Raw genomic sequence first — 14,593 nt, forward strand, 5'->3', positions numbered from 1 at the left:
GTGTAATGATTTCTTTATGATCTTATTTGCCTGGTTTTGTTTGTGCTCATAGGATGACCTTCTAGGTAACATCACTCTTTGCTTTTCTGAATCAAAGGATCCTAGAGGCTGAAATGAAATAACTCTACAACAAATGTATACTCCCATGAAAATTCAGTTTCACAATCTTCACTGTGATGAAATTATATCCAGTATATGATATAAACACCTTTTCATAAAATGGAGGACTTTCTTGTCACTCGTGTGAATACTAGGACTCTTACTGACGGTGATCGGAGGAACAAACATAAAGCTGTTTTTGAAGCTCTTGTAGAAGGTGGAAAAGGGTTTTCAAAGAAGTCTCTCCCAAATCCCTCATCAAGTCTCATTGGTTCAAATTGGATCACATGCCCTTTCCTTGCTCTCTGCTCAAGGGGATGCGTTGCCTAGAGCATTGAACCAGCTTGTCCTGACACAGGTCAGCTGAAAGACAGAAAACAAAAGATGAAACCTATAAGTACTGTTAGGAAGAAGGAAAGAGTATAGATGATAAATAGGCAATTAAAAATGCATATTATGGTAAAAAATTGAATATATGTACATATTTCTATTTATTAGTGTGAGGAAGAGAAAGTTTCTGGCCTCATGAGCTTATATTCATTGGCAAATACAAACAATCAAATTAATACAATTTTAATAGATGTGCAATGAAAAAACTGAAGCAGGGCAATGAGAGATGATCATTTTAGGTAGGTGGCCTCTCTGAGATGGTTTAGTTAAGACTGAATAATCAAAAGAGGCAAGCAAATGAAGACCTGTGGAAAGAATGTTCCATTTCAGAGAGAAAAGCAAGTTCAGATTCCCCAAGACAAGCTTGGCCCTTTCAAGTCAAAGAAAAGAGAGGCAAAGCCAGAACATCATGAAGGAGGGAAGAGAAGCCTGAGAAGTCACTGGGGCTAGCCCATGTGCAGGTCATAATGAAAAGTTCGGATTTTATTCTATTTGAACTGGAAAGCCACAGGGGTTGGATTTCTGGGAGAAAACAGAGAGACGTCAAAGGAAAGTAAATCTTTCTGATGTCTGTCTCATAATTTCACCTGAATTCATTTGTATTTCCCAAATCAGCTGATCTCAGATCATGGAGTTTGAGACTATTCATTTGAATACCCCAAACATTTTTCTGATTTTCTGCAAAAAAAAATGATTGGTTAGTTTTTCATATGCAGTTATTCTGTCTATAAAATTGGTGACTTTTTAGTTTTAGAAGACCCGTACAATTACCTTGAAAACAGGATTTTACATTTGTCCTATCTGGAAGTTGGGCTTTAGGCTTCACTGCAGAATTACTGAGGTAGTCAATCTGGACTGGCTGGGAAGCATTTTAAATGAGCAGATTTGTCAAGGTGTGTACCACAAGTCAGAAGTAGCTGCTATTTACTCAATAGTCTAGACTGTCAACTTCATCCTCCTCCTGCATAAAAATAAACATTTTCTCCACAACAAAGGCTTTTTATAAAAGCAATAAAACAACTCAAGGGAGCATTGTTATCATGAGCTAATCACACCCTTGGGGAATTAGAGGCACGTTTGCTGCACCCAGTCCTCACAGCACCCCAGGGCTGTGATTATCTCCTGATAACCTCCCAGTCTGTCAGACCTTGTTGGTTAATTAGGTAATTTTCCACCTGGTCAGAGTGCATTTGAAGATTCTTTTGGAAGTTGCATAAACAAGCACAATTTATAAAACATATGCATACATGCACACACATATCAGCAAAAAAATTGGATAATTATCATTTATTCCAAATAAACCCAAGTTTTAAATATATATATATATGTATTTATATACATACATATATTTTGTATATTTATAAAATAGAGTCCAAGAACTAAAAACCCTGAGGTGCTACTTTAACAATGAGTAATTCTGATGAGTTCAACCCAGGAAATCTTTTAGAGAAACGGCTAAAATTACATAATGTAGTTTATTTACAACCAATAAATGGTTGTGACACTTCGATCCTTTTTATAGGATTCAGTTGCCCATTGTTTAATGAAGAATTGGGGCAGAATTATAAACAGATATTGCTAATAATAAACCCAGGCATAAATATATAGGGTAATTTGGAAAAGTTTGTCATAATAAGACTTATGTTAGGGTGATGGAGAAAAACTTAGAAATAAATTTGAATATTGACAGTTATTTGGCAAGTTCAAGTGTTTTAATTAAATATTTAAAGAAAAATATTATTTCTTTCTTATTTATATTCCCAGCACAGGTTACTGTAAAAAATAAATTTACCCAGTCATAACATGAGTATGATGTCTGTGAATCTCACAGATCATGGCATTACATTAATAAATGAGTGAACTTTTTAAATAAAAGATGCCATATAAGTGGAAATATTTTATAGCACTATCACTTTTCACAGCTACCAGAAAAGTAAGAAAAATGATTCAAAAGTTTAATTTTGCTTTATTTGGTTTCTTATGTAATTAAATACAAATGAACTACATGGGCCTGAATAATAATAATTCAGGATAAGGTTTAAGTTTTGGAAGCTTAATAAGTTTATAATGTGATATGCTAAGTAGTACACTAATAAAGGATGATGGAGCTTTAAGGGGAACATCAGGAATCTAAGATTAGTCTAAAGATGGATAGAAGAGAGAAATTAGAATTATGAGGGAGATTATAATTTTTTTTTCCTCCTGGCATTGTCAAAATGCCAACAAACAAAGCAAGATTTATTGAGTCACCAGTATCTGCCAAGCACCATTAACACCTGATTGTATATAGGAGTCAAAATTCAAATAAGGTAGATCCCTTGCTCTCAAAGAATTTATCTTTTTTGTTCTACACAAACTGTCTCATATGCCTGAACTTATTTATATGTCCATACAAATAATCAAATTGGTTCAAGATTCTAATACCCATCCATTAAAATCATCAGGAAGCATTTATTTTTAAACATAAATTCTTATGCCCTGAGAAATTCTTTTTTTTTTTTCCCTGAGAAATTCTAACTCAGCAGATCTGTGGAAGGAATATGTTTTTAAGTCCCTCAGATGAGTCATATGCACAGCTCTATTTGGGAAACAGTGGAATATTGTAGGGGAAATAATATAATTGAAAGCAAAATCTTCCCAATTGAAAAAACTTCTCCACAGTGGTAGAAAAGAAAGAAAATAATTTTATTATCAAATAAGCATTAAACCAGAATGTGATGCACATCACAGGAAATCCACTAAGAGGTGCAAAGACAGAAAGAAACCTGGCCATTTTATATAGCCATGCAGCTACAACTCATTACATATGTTTTCAATATAAGTAAAAGTTAGTCCCCAAGTAAGAGAACTTGACAGCACCATTTGTCATACAGTTTATCCTAAATTCACCTGATAATTGGGTTTATACAAAGGAAAAAAATCTTCCTCACATTTTTATGACAGGCAATTAGTTTTGCACCTTGGAGCTGGACCCCTACCTCCCACCGAAATGAGGAGATGGTGCACTGTCGCTCTTGGTATTTAGATTCCAAAGGGATGGCTTTCAGGTCCTTGAGGAAGACATTCCTGGATTGTAAAACTGGAAAGAGGCTTTTTAATATTTACATACATTGGAAGGGGCAGAGAAAGAATTTACAATTACAAGTTTATAAAAATGCCCTAAGAAATGGGTAGGAAGGCATATTTTCCCTTAATTTTAACAGGGAAAATTTTAATTTTTAATTTGTATTCGACCTTAAAATATACATACCATGATCCTATCATCCAGGATGGTTTGTGAACAGGACCACTTGTGAGATAATGATTATTTTTAATTACCCTTAAATTTAAAATTCTAAAGAGGTATTAGACACTGTAAGACGGAACACTTAAATAAACGAATGAGTGACTAAAGGAATTGAGGAATGGATGAACAAATACCCCTTCCTATTAGGGGCATTCACATTTCTCTTCCATGCACTTCAGTCTTGGATAGAGGAGATTTCTGTCTGATAGAAATTGCATTAGGTAGCCTCCAAGACCCCTTCCACCAATGAGATTCTTAGAGTGATTTAGATGATGTCAGGGACACCTGGGTTTAAATAAAGCAGGCATGTTAGAGCTACTAGTGTAGTCTCTTGAAACAAGAGACTCTGGTCACTGAGACAAAGATATTTCACAGTTTGAGGTACAACTACTGGTGGAATGCAACACCTTTCTATTGGAAGTTGGCTATAGCCATTAAGGCCTTTCATATAAGCAGCAAAAATTCTAAGTGACTAGAAATACAAAAAATAAAATAATCTGACATCCTCTGAAATACAGTCATACAAGACTATGTAATTATGAAATTAACACAATGCTCCAGAAAGTGACAACCTACATCAGCTCTGTGTGGGCTCTTATTTAAAAAGAAGTAACACTAAATTAAAAATCTAACATTTTGACATACTTAAGAGAAACTACTCAATAACCAGGTAAAACACATTTCTGAGGGCAATGTTTTGAGTCAACTGTCAAGATGACAAAAATTTTTAAGCCTTACCACATTTCTTTGATTATTCATGGATTATTTACTCCTATGTTTTGCTCCTCTATAATAATGCATCCACTCAATAAGATAGTTCAATAAATTACTTCCAGGGTTGTTCTGGGAATAACCCTTCTGAATCCTCCTGAATCAACCTATGCCTTATGTTCTCTTATACAATATTCGGGATTGTTTTTCCACTGGTTAGCTATTTGCTTTATATGCAAAAAGAAAAAAATACTGTTTTATGAACAAACAAATTAATAAATACTTTTAGGAGCAAGTAGATCTATTACTAGAATAGTGATGCAAAAATATGACATCAAGCTTTCTTCTGAATTGTAACAGGACAGTAATGTTAGCTATTGAATATAGTTTTTGAGCTAGTCTTCCTTTTTGCATAGATTGATGTAGCTAATGTAACTATTTTTTCAAAGTTTCAAAGAACTATTTTCCAAATTATTTAAATTTCAAATTAAAATTGATCAAACAAATACATTGGAAATGTTAAAACATACACTGAGGCATATTAAACATTTAAGAGTTTATTTGAGCAAAAATTGATTCTAATCTGGCAGTGCCAAACAAATGTTAGTAGCACTCCATCCGCAGGAACTTGGGGAAAGATTTTTATAAAGAAAAGGTGGAAGCAAAGAAAGGAAACTGGCTGTAGCATAAAACCTAGTTGTCTGTTTATAATTTATTATTCTTGGGTTTTTATTTCATAACCTTGAGGCATTTATTTACAGGCTTAGAGTTTGGTTTGCTTAATAGGTTGCTATGGCATTAGAGCCACCTCAGTCTAATGGTCTCCTTGTTTAATTATTTTAACAAAAATTAATTCATTAGCCTCTCTGGAACAAAAAGACCATCCTTAGTCTATCATTTCAAACATTATTTATATTGCCTTAATATTTTAATGAGGTTTTTCTTCAAGCTAGTGTGTTTGGAATGTATTTCTTCAATGACCATAAAGCATATCTTAAGCCTAGTTCCTAGCAGAGGCTTTTGTCCATATATGCTCAGAAAACACTGAATAGATCAGAGTTATATAAGATTTTCAAGATTGTAGACTTTGACAAATTCTTAGAAAGTCTGGGGAGTAATATATCTTTAAACATTACCACTCTTCTTTCACACTAACTGGTTTGTTTTCTCCAGTAATAATAAGCATAGATAAAAATCCCAGAAGGCAATCAAGAAATTTTCTACTAAAGTGATTGCATTTTTCAGAAAAAGTTATGTATCCCAAAATAGACTAGCTCTACTTGGTGAAACTCTCCCAGGCATAGGAAGAGAATCCCAATGACATTATTGAGCATATTGCCTAGTACTTTGCCATTCTGGGTATCTGCTTATTTGCTTTATGTGGGTATGTATGATGCTTAAACTAGAAAGTTTCAATACATACAAATAACATTCCATTGAATTTGTGGTTGAAATAACTTCCAAAGAGAGATGCTCAAATCAGTCATTGTAGTTGCACTGAGCATTTTGATCAAAGGGGTGCATACACAGAGCTAATAATTCAACAATGACTAAATTGTTTATATTTACAAATATGTCAGTTTTCTACCCAGAGGTAGGAGATGAGAAAAGGGAGATGGTTGATCTAAGTTAAACAACCCATTAAAGTCTGTCACTAGCACTAGTAGCTCATTACTTAAAAACACAACTGGTTATATAGATGTTGCTTTAAGTAACATTCTAAACCATTTTAAATCATTTCTACAATACCTAATGTCTTTGTTGCAAAAATACAATTTACTTATTAAAGAGGTGATAAACAAGTAAAATTGCTATTTGACACCATATTTTTTGATGTCTTATTGTAATTGCAAAACATGCATATTAAAACTATGTCTAGAAAGTTTTTTAGTTTCTTGGAGAAAGCCAATTTATAAATACAAAGGTTTATTATTATTATACGGTAGGTGTTAGATAATAAAAAGCCCAAGTGGTTCAGTTATATTTGCATGGCACTTTATTAATTTATTTTTAGCTCAATTGTCTTCATGATAACATAAGGTATCATTGTGGGAATAATGCTCTACTGAATCAGAGCCCACAAATATCTGTGTGAATAATGTATTTAGCACTCTAGATCACACCTGATTAATGCCAGTATAAATTTAATACAGTTTTACTGCTGTGAGAAATGTTGGCTCTACTTATTTATCATCATGTTTGTCTTTTTTTATGTTGGGACCAAAGGAATAAAAGGTTGGCTGTGCATGATTATGGAGATTTTTCTGGTCAATTATTTAAATTTCTATTCTCATCATTGCTATACTATCTGGCCAAGTGAGGAAACACATTGGTCCCTTTTCTCTGAGATGTCTTGTCTCATTTGAGAATAAAGAAATGAGGAACTCACTTAAATATCTACAAGTATGCTATGAAATATTACTAACTTTGTCTCTTTGGTGTAAATCCTCCTGAAGTGGATTATACACATTCCGATATTCTTAAAATTAGATAAGTACAATAACTTTTTCTTGAGACAAAGCAATATAAAGTAAGATTACTTTAGGTAGTTATTAGAAAGAGAAAACACATTCTGGGAAGTAAAAAAGAGGTACAATAAAATTGTTTAAAACAAAAGCAACATAAATAATGGAAATATCTCCTAGGAAAAGAAGGGAAATGCCATGGAGCACAGGAATGGTAGTGGAAGAAAGGCAGGAAGTTTTGAAGAAAGACGTCTTTTAAAAGTTTCCATTGGGGGACCCCTGGGTGGCTCAGGGGTTTGGTGCCTGCCTTTGGCCCAGGGTGTGATCCTGGAGTCCCAGGATCAAGTCCTGCTTCAGGCTCCTGGCATGGAGCCTGCTTCTCTCTCTGCCTCTCTATGTCTATCATGAATAAATAAATAAATTTTTTTAAAAAATAAAAGCTTCCATAGTATTGCGCTCTACCCTCCTCTTTATATTTGGGGACCAGATAGAAAGTGTATTTTAAGGCTAGCATTAGGAAGATTTAAGTACGTTGGCTCCCCCCTTTTAAAAATTAAATTACAACATCTGCTTAAGCATAATAGACTGGATTCTCATGTTTATCTCCTCTACCTACTTAAACTCCACTAAAATTAAAGAAATAATAAAGTGTTAGACAAAAAGGAAAAATAAAAGTAGGGGAAGAGGTGAAAATGAATGAAAGCTTTCAATATAACTTTGAAAGCTAGGTATCAGAAGGAATATTAGTAACTAACTTAAGGTAGAATTGAGGCAGTCATAAGGTAAAGCAAAAAAGAGAGAAAGCAAAAATAGTAAGACAATTGCCCCAAGAGCCCCATGAAAAACATGGTGATTAGAAGCATGAGCTGTGACCTTGAAATGAGATGGTGGTCTTTTTTTTTTTTTTAAGATTTTATTTATTTATTCATGAGAGGCATGGACAGAGAGAGAGGCAGAGACACAGGCAGAGGGAGAAGCAGGACTCCATGCAGGGAGCCCAACGTGGGACTTGATCCCGGGTCTCCAGGATCACACCCTGGACTGAAGGTGGTGCTAAACCGCTAAGCCACCCAGGCTGCTGGAGATGGTGGTCTTATTCAGAGCAACTAGGTCCATGTGGCTCCTAATTTTTCTTATGAGGTTCTCTGTTATCCTTCCTTATCCATAGAGGTCACACTCCTCCTAATATGGTGAATGAAAGCAGATCCAGGACAAGGTACATAATTAAGACATTTCAGAAAACCATAAAGATTTTCTGAATAAAGGAATAAAGAGAGGATCCAAAGAGTGATGGACACAAGACGAGTCACAAGTAATAACTGAAAGCCAGAATGCAGTTCAAATTCTCTCAAAAATAGGGATCCCTGGGTGGCGCAGCGGTTTGGCGCCTGCCTTTGACCCAGGGCGCGATCCTGGAGACCCGGGATCGAATCCCACATCAGGCTCCTGGTGCATGGAGCCTGCTTCTCCCTCTGCCTGTGTCTCTGCCTCTCTCTCTCTCTCTGTAACTATCATAAATAAATAAAAAAATTAAAAAAAAAAAAACAAATTCTCTCAAAAATAATGCTAGAAATTAGAAAATAATAAGCAATATTTTCAAATCTCTTCAGGCAAGTAGTTTAATATTTGACAAATATAATCAGTCAAACTATCAATACCCAACAAAACTTTCTGATGGGCATGGACAAAAGAATATATTCCCAATATATCTTCTCTTAAGAACCTAATAAAGAGTAAATATTGGCAAAATACAAAAATAAACTTAAAATAGGTAAAACCTAGGATTTAGGTAATGGGTGATCCAACATAGAAAATTGGTAAAGGAAAGTCCAAGGATGGCAGTTCTATTCTAAGCCTAGACAGAATCAGTCCAAACTTGACAGGGATGAAGATAGAAGGGGAAGGCCTTTCCCAGAAAAGCAAATGGACCTAAGATGAATTTGAACATTTGAAAAAATATTGTTAGGTATTTGATAGATATATTGAAAGGTGGGGTAAAAAAGTTAGTGATAACTACATCACTCATCATTAAAATTAATAAGTAGCTATATAAGCAAATGAAAAACATTAAATGTTCTTTGTGAAAAAGATAATGTAGTTCATTATTTTGGTAAGCTTGGCATGGAGAAGAGTTACATAGTCTTAACAATATTAACACTGACTATTGTTTAACCAAATATACTGAAAGCAAGGAGAGAGCAGAAGGGGGGAGGAAGGGAGGTGTACAGTAGTTTATTTTTTTATGAGAGAGAGAGAGAGAGAGAGAGAGGCAGAGGGAGACACACAGAGAATCTTAAGCATAGAGTCTGACACAGGACACACTCTCATGACCCTGAGATTGTGACCTGAGCAAAAACCAAGAATCAGATGCTTAACTGACTGTGCTATCCAGGTACTCCAGTGTAGAAGAGTTTAAAAGAGTTAATGATTAACTAGTCATATCCTGGGAAATTAAATTGGCACTGTATAATATTGATAAATTAAACATATCTATATAAATACATTATTTAGGAATATTTATACCTCCTAGATGGCTTATCTTGTGTCTTGAACCTGGAAAACAATTGGTGGTTCTTTAACTTAAAAAATTAAAATGGCACTATTTATTGCCCATTGTGTTTTCTGGGCTATGATGGGCATTGAAAAGGCCTAATATATTAGGGAGTCAAAGATCACTTTGATCATAGGTGGGCAATGATTTCATGTGTCACACTTATTAATCTCCATTACAATACCCAACTACCAATATTCTCTCTTTAGTTTTGGAATCATTAGTATTCAAGTCACCTCCATTGCACTCTCTAAATTTAGCATTTGTTGTGTCCCACATCCTCCAAATCAACAAAACTGCTGCTCCCACTGTTTGGCATGGCAAGAGTGCATCACTAATCCTAGTGATTAAGTGGACACAGCTAACGAAACATGAACTTGAATTATATTGTTAGGACCCAGCAACAAGAAGTTGAGAGTGAGCTTCTGGAACTACTGGAAGTAGGACAAGGCTAAGTCGGAGCAGCTGCAAGACTAAGTAAGACATTCCCGAGAGGAAGATGAGCATTGGTCACTTCCCAAATAGTGTTAACCAGTGATTCTCCGGGAAGCAGCATCACCCAGCAGAGCACTTTAACCACATGCCCAGTTAAGGAAAAGTATTTTTGCCCTTTCTCCATAATCCTTTCTCCCTGACTCCAAATTTAAGAAGCTAGAATCAGAGGCAGAATAAAGGGTAAACTAGCAAAACCATATTCTTCCCCTTTTCCTGACTCAGGTTGGAAAGAAGATAAACTGAAGTGAGAGTGACTGAGATTTTTAATAATTGTAAATGACTGGAAAACTATGGGTCTGCTCAGATATTCTTAGGAGATGTGCTACCCATCAGGGAAATAAGATTTTTAAAAAATTTTTTTACTTATTCATTCATGAGAGACACAGAGGGAAAGAGAGGTAGACACACAGGCAGAGGGAGAAGCAGGCTCCATGCAGGGAGCCTGATGCGGGACTCGATCCTGGGACTTCAGGATCACACCCCAGGCCCAAGGCAGGCACCAAACCACTGAGCCACACAGGGATCCTAGAAAATAAGATTTAACTTAGTTGTGGTTCGGGCAGTGACTGGTGAAAAAAAGTAAAATAATTTCATGTTATGTCCTACTGAGTTAAATATTTCAACATCCTAGTTACACAGATTTCTTCAGTGCTTTAGATAGTGAGGCACAGTTATAGTGATGGGTTACTGTATTCATTAGTATTTGATTTTTAAAACTCAGAGAAAGCTGTTTACTCATTATAATGGCATGAGTTGTGATCTAAAAGGATATTACACCAAACTACCACTGAATATAAATCTCTAACTGCTTACAGAAGTGCCTAGGTAAGTAGATTCCAACCTTTTCAAATTATAAAATAAATTATTAAATACACCCTTAATTATTTTTCTATTTTGCATCTAGTCTCCTGTTCTCCAACCCATCTTGAGTTTATTTTTTACTCTCCAAAATTTTGTTATATTTATTTTTTATTTGTCTATCAAATATCTCTTCTAAATATTACTCCTAATCATTTTTCCCTTAACATTATCTACATTGTTCATAGATATATTCCTAGCTCTTTGCTTATATTCAATAAATATTTGCTGGTTGAATGTGACCTTTGCCCATACATTTTATATGTAATTTCTACTAAGCAAATGACACTTCAGAGGTTCTAAGTATTTCATTTCTCATTAGCTCACCAGGATTGCTACACAGAAATGATGTCCTTCCAGGCCAGATCAGAGAACCTTAATAAATCTTTGCTTTATCGTGTTCTTAATGTAGAATTTCCCAAGTTGGAAATGACTGCTCAGTAAAAATGAGTGATAACTATTGCCAAAATAAAATGAATGTGTTAGATCAAAACTATATAGTATATGAAAAAAAAACTATATAGTATATGTATATAAATCCCAGATGTCAAGATGATGATAATGTCAATTTTCCTCAATTTTCACCTTTATCTGGTAAAATGAGCTATAATCTCATTTACTATATCTTTATAGATATTAGTTATGATCTGAATAAGCATCAGTATCAAGTAGTACATCACCACACTATTATGTTTATCAAGGACATAACATTGGATATACTATAATTTATTAATCTTTCATTTCCAACAAGTTCTTGGAAATAGAATTCTTAACATTCACCAGAACTATATTTTGTGTACATTTCTCTTGAGTTTTAAATTTGGAAATTCTAAAATTGTAAGGAATTCCATGATAATTTGTACCTATATTCTGTATAAATCCAAAGATATTGATTTTTGACTGTCAAGATGTACTAAATAGGAGAATTATCAATATCAGTCAAATCCTTCTGTTTGACCCTTAGCCTAGCTTTGTAGGGCATCCCCAATGTATACTCAACTTTAATTTTGGAAGGAAAAGGGAAACACAAATTTGAGACCTTTGGAAAACAATATAATCTCTAAGATTTATTTTAATTAGAATGTACTGGGGGTAATATCCTTTACACTAAAATAAAGTAAAACCTCTTGACACAGTTGATATGTTAAACCAGCCAAGATTCTAACCAGATTCCTACAAGATTCACTTGTAGGAATATAAACTTAAAGGATTCAAAACTTGATTGAAATGGATTATGTCATTCAGAAAGTGATGAATAAAACTCATCATGAAAAAAAGGGAAATAATCAGAATATTTTGGAGTGCTTCTTAACATTTGTCTTAACTCTCAATGGCCGCTAGATGGCACCTAGTATTTGGCAACCATAACACTCCTTTATTTCTAGAGCTTAAAATAACTATAGCACCAGGTCAGTTCTGACAGAGCAAAAATTAATCCAGCCATGGACATGCAACACTTCCTTGTCAGATATCTAAATTTAAAATGCATGTGATTTTCTAGTCATACGCGAAAATATATAATACCTTGTTATTGTTCCCAGGTGTTCTAACTTCTAAAGGAATTGTGAGATTTACATTTTCTTAAATAAGGTACTTGATTTATATCATTCTAAAGTAGGGATTGGGGCCATATTGCTCTAAATATGCTTCATTCTTTAGGCATTCATTTTATTTTTACAAGGCCAAATAGAGTTATCATTTAAGATTGATATTCTAAAATTAAGTCAATTGTGACCCTTAAAGGATTTAGGATAATAGACTCCTGTGTTAATTCATTTATTCATTTAAAAAAACATTTTTAATAATATCTATGACAAAACCATGTGCTATGCATAATAGCATCTGAATGTACTAATGTTTATCTTTCCAGAACACTTAATTGTGAAATAAGAAATAAAAATTAAAAACCAGGCATTTAAATGCCTATCAAATGCCTGTAGCTTACCTAAGAGAACGGCAACGTTCAAAGGACTGTAGCTTGCATCACTGAATCTAGAATAGCACGTTTTTAATTAAAATAAATTATTTTTAGGGTAAAACAAGAACACAGGGTTTTTTGTTTGTTTTTAACTGTTAACTGTTACTACTGAGATGTTATCCTTTTTTCACGTGGTTGTATGTTTTCTTTTTTGTTGTTTGTTGTTTGGGGGAGGTTTGTTGTTTTGTGGGTTTTTTTGGTTTTAATTTTTTTAGTATAGTTGACACACAATGTTACATTATTTGCAGGTATACAGCATAGTGACCCAACTTCTCTATGCATTATGCTATGTTCACCACAAGTATAGCTACCATCTATCCTGATATACCATTATTACAATGCAGTTGATAGTATTCCTATGCTATGCCTTTTATTTCAGTGATTTATTCATTCCATAAATGGAAGCATGGTTGCATATTTTCATACTGAGGGACAATTTAGTTGTGATATGGCCAATGGAAGAGAAATGTTCTCTTGACTTCAAAAACACCATTTTCTCTTGCTTCTTCATTTTTTATTTTACATTTTTTTACCTTTTCTTATCACTCTATTTTGCTGGCTTATTTCCTTTGCCATCTTCTTATCATTCGCTAAATTCTCTTCTCTTATCCTGTGTTCCCACAAGGTGCTCTAATCTAGTTCCATGGCTTTTGCTAAGAGATAGGCACCAATAGTATTTCTCTGTTCCTCCTATACAGCTTTCTCTCTTGAGCTCTAGAATATAAATTTGTTGATCATATCACCTGGGTATTTGATAGACAGCTCAAAATCACCATATCTAAAACTGAAATTTTCATTATCCCATAGAACCCATTGGTGCTTTTGAATGATCCACCTGTAAACCCAAGCCAAAAACCCAGAATTCCTCAGATTTCTACTTTGCCCCCACCCCCGCCTCATATATCACTAAGTTCTGTGACCCTTATCTTTTAAATATCTCCTACATCTAATTCCTTCCCTTTATCCCATTCAAACTTAGTATTGCAAGTAACATTTCTTTCCTTTTTTGGCCATCTATCTGCCCCTCAGTACTCATCTTTACTCTCTATCTTGCCCCTAAACTTGCGATTGACTGAAATTTTCATAGTTGCTCTCCTTTTTATTCCTCCTGCCTTTTTACATTGAATGTTCCCTTTGCACTCCACTGCTTTGATTCTTTTCCTGGTGAACTTATGTTCTTTATTCAGGGTTTAGCACACCTGTGATGTTTCCCCTGTAATCACCAGATAGAACTGGCCATGATGCCAAGTCAATATGTTGATTCAGTGGATATCTGAGTTTTAGTTTTGTCCTCAATAATGTGAGAAAATAATGCATTTACATTATTGCATTTTTAAGAGCAATAAAATGAATAAGTTGCTTGTGAAAGTGCCTGGTATATACTAAGTATTTAATAAAAGTCAGGCATTAATAATAATTGTACTAATACTAGTAGTAGTGATGCTACTTCTGTTACTATTAAATTGCCTTCTCGAGGCACCTGTTTCAGTCTTGATCGCAGGATGGAGCCCTGCATGGGGCCCCATGCTCAATGTAGAATCTGCTTGAGATTCTCTCACTCCTTCTGCCCCTTCCCTTGCTCACTCTCTCTCTCTCTCTAAAAATCAATCAATCAATCAATCTTTTTCTTTTTTAAATGTGCCTTCTGTATCCGGGTTCTGAACCAGGTACTAGAAAAATATGAATGGATTATTTGCATGTCTGTCTGTATTCCAGATACTAAGATCTGTGAGACTGGGAACTGCATTTTACTTAATTTT

The sequence above is a fragment of the Canis lupus genome, chromosome 14 (genome assembly GCF_011100685.1).
Source record: "Canis lupus familiaris isolate Mischka breed German Shepherd chromosome 14, alternate assembly UU_Cfam_GSD_1.0, whole genome shotgun sequence".
Taxonomy (NCBI): Eukaryota; Metazoa; Chordata; class Mammalia; order Carnivora; family Canidae; genus Canis; species Canis lupus.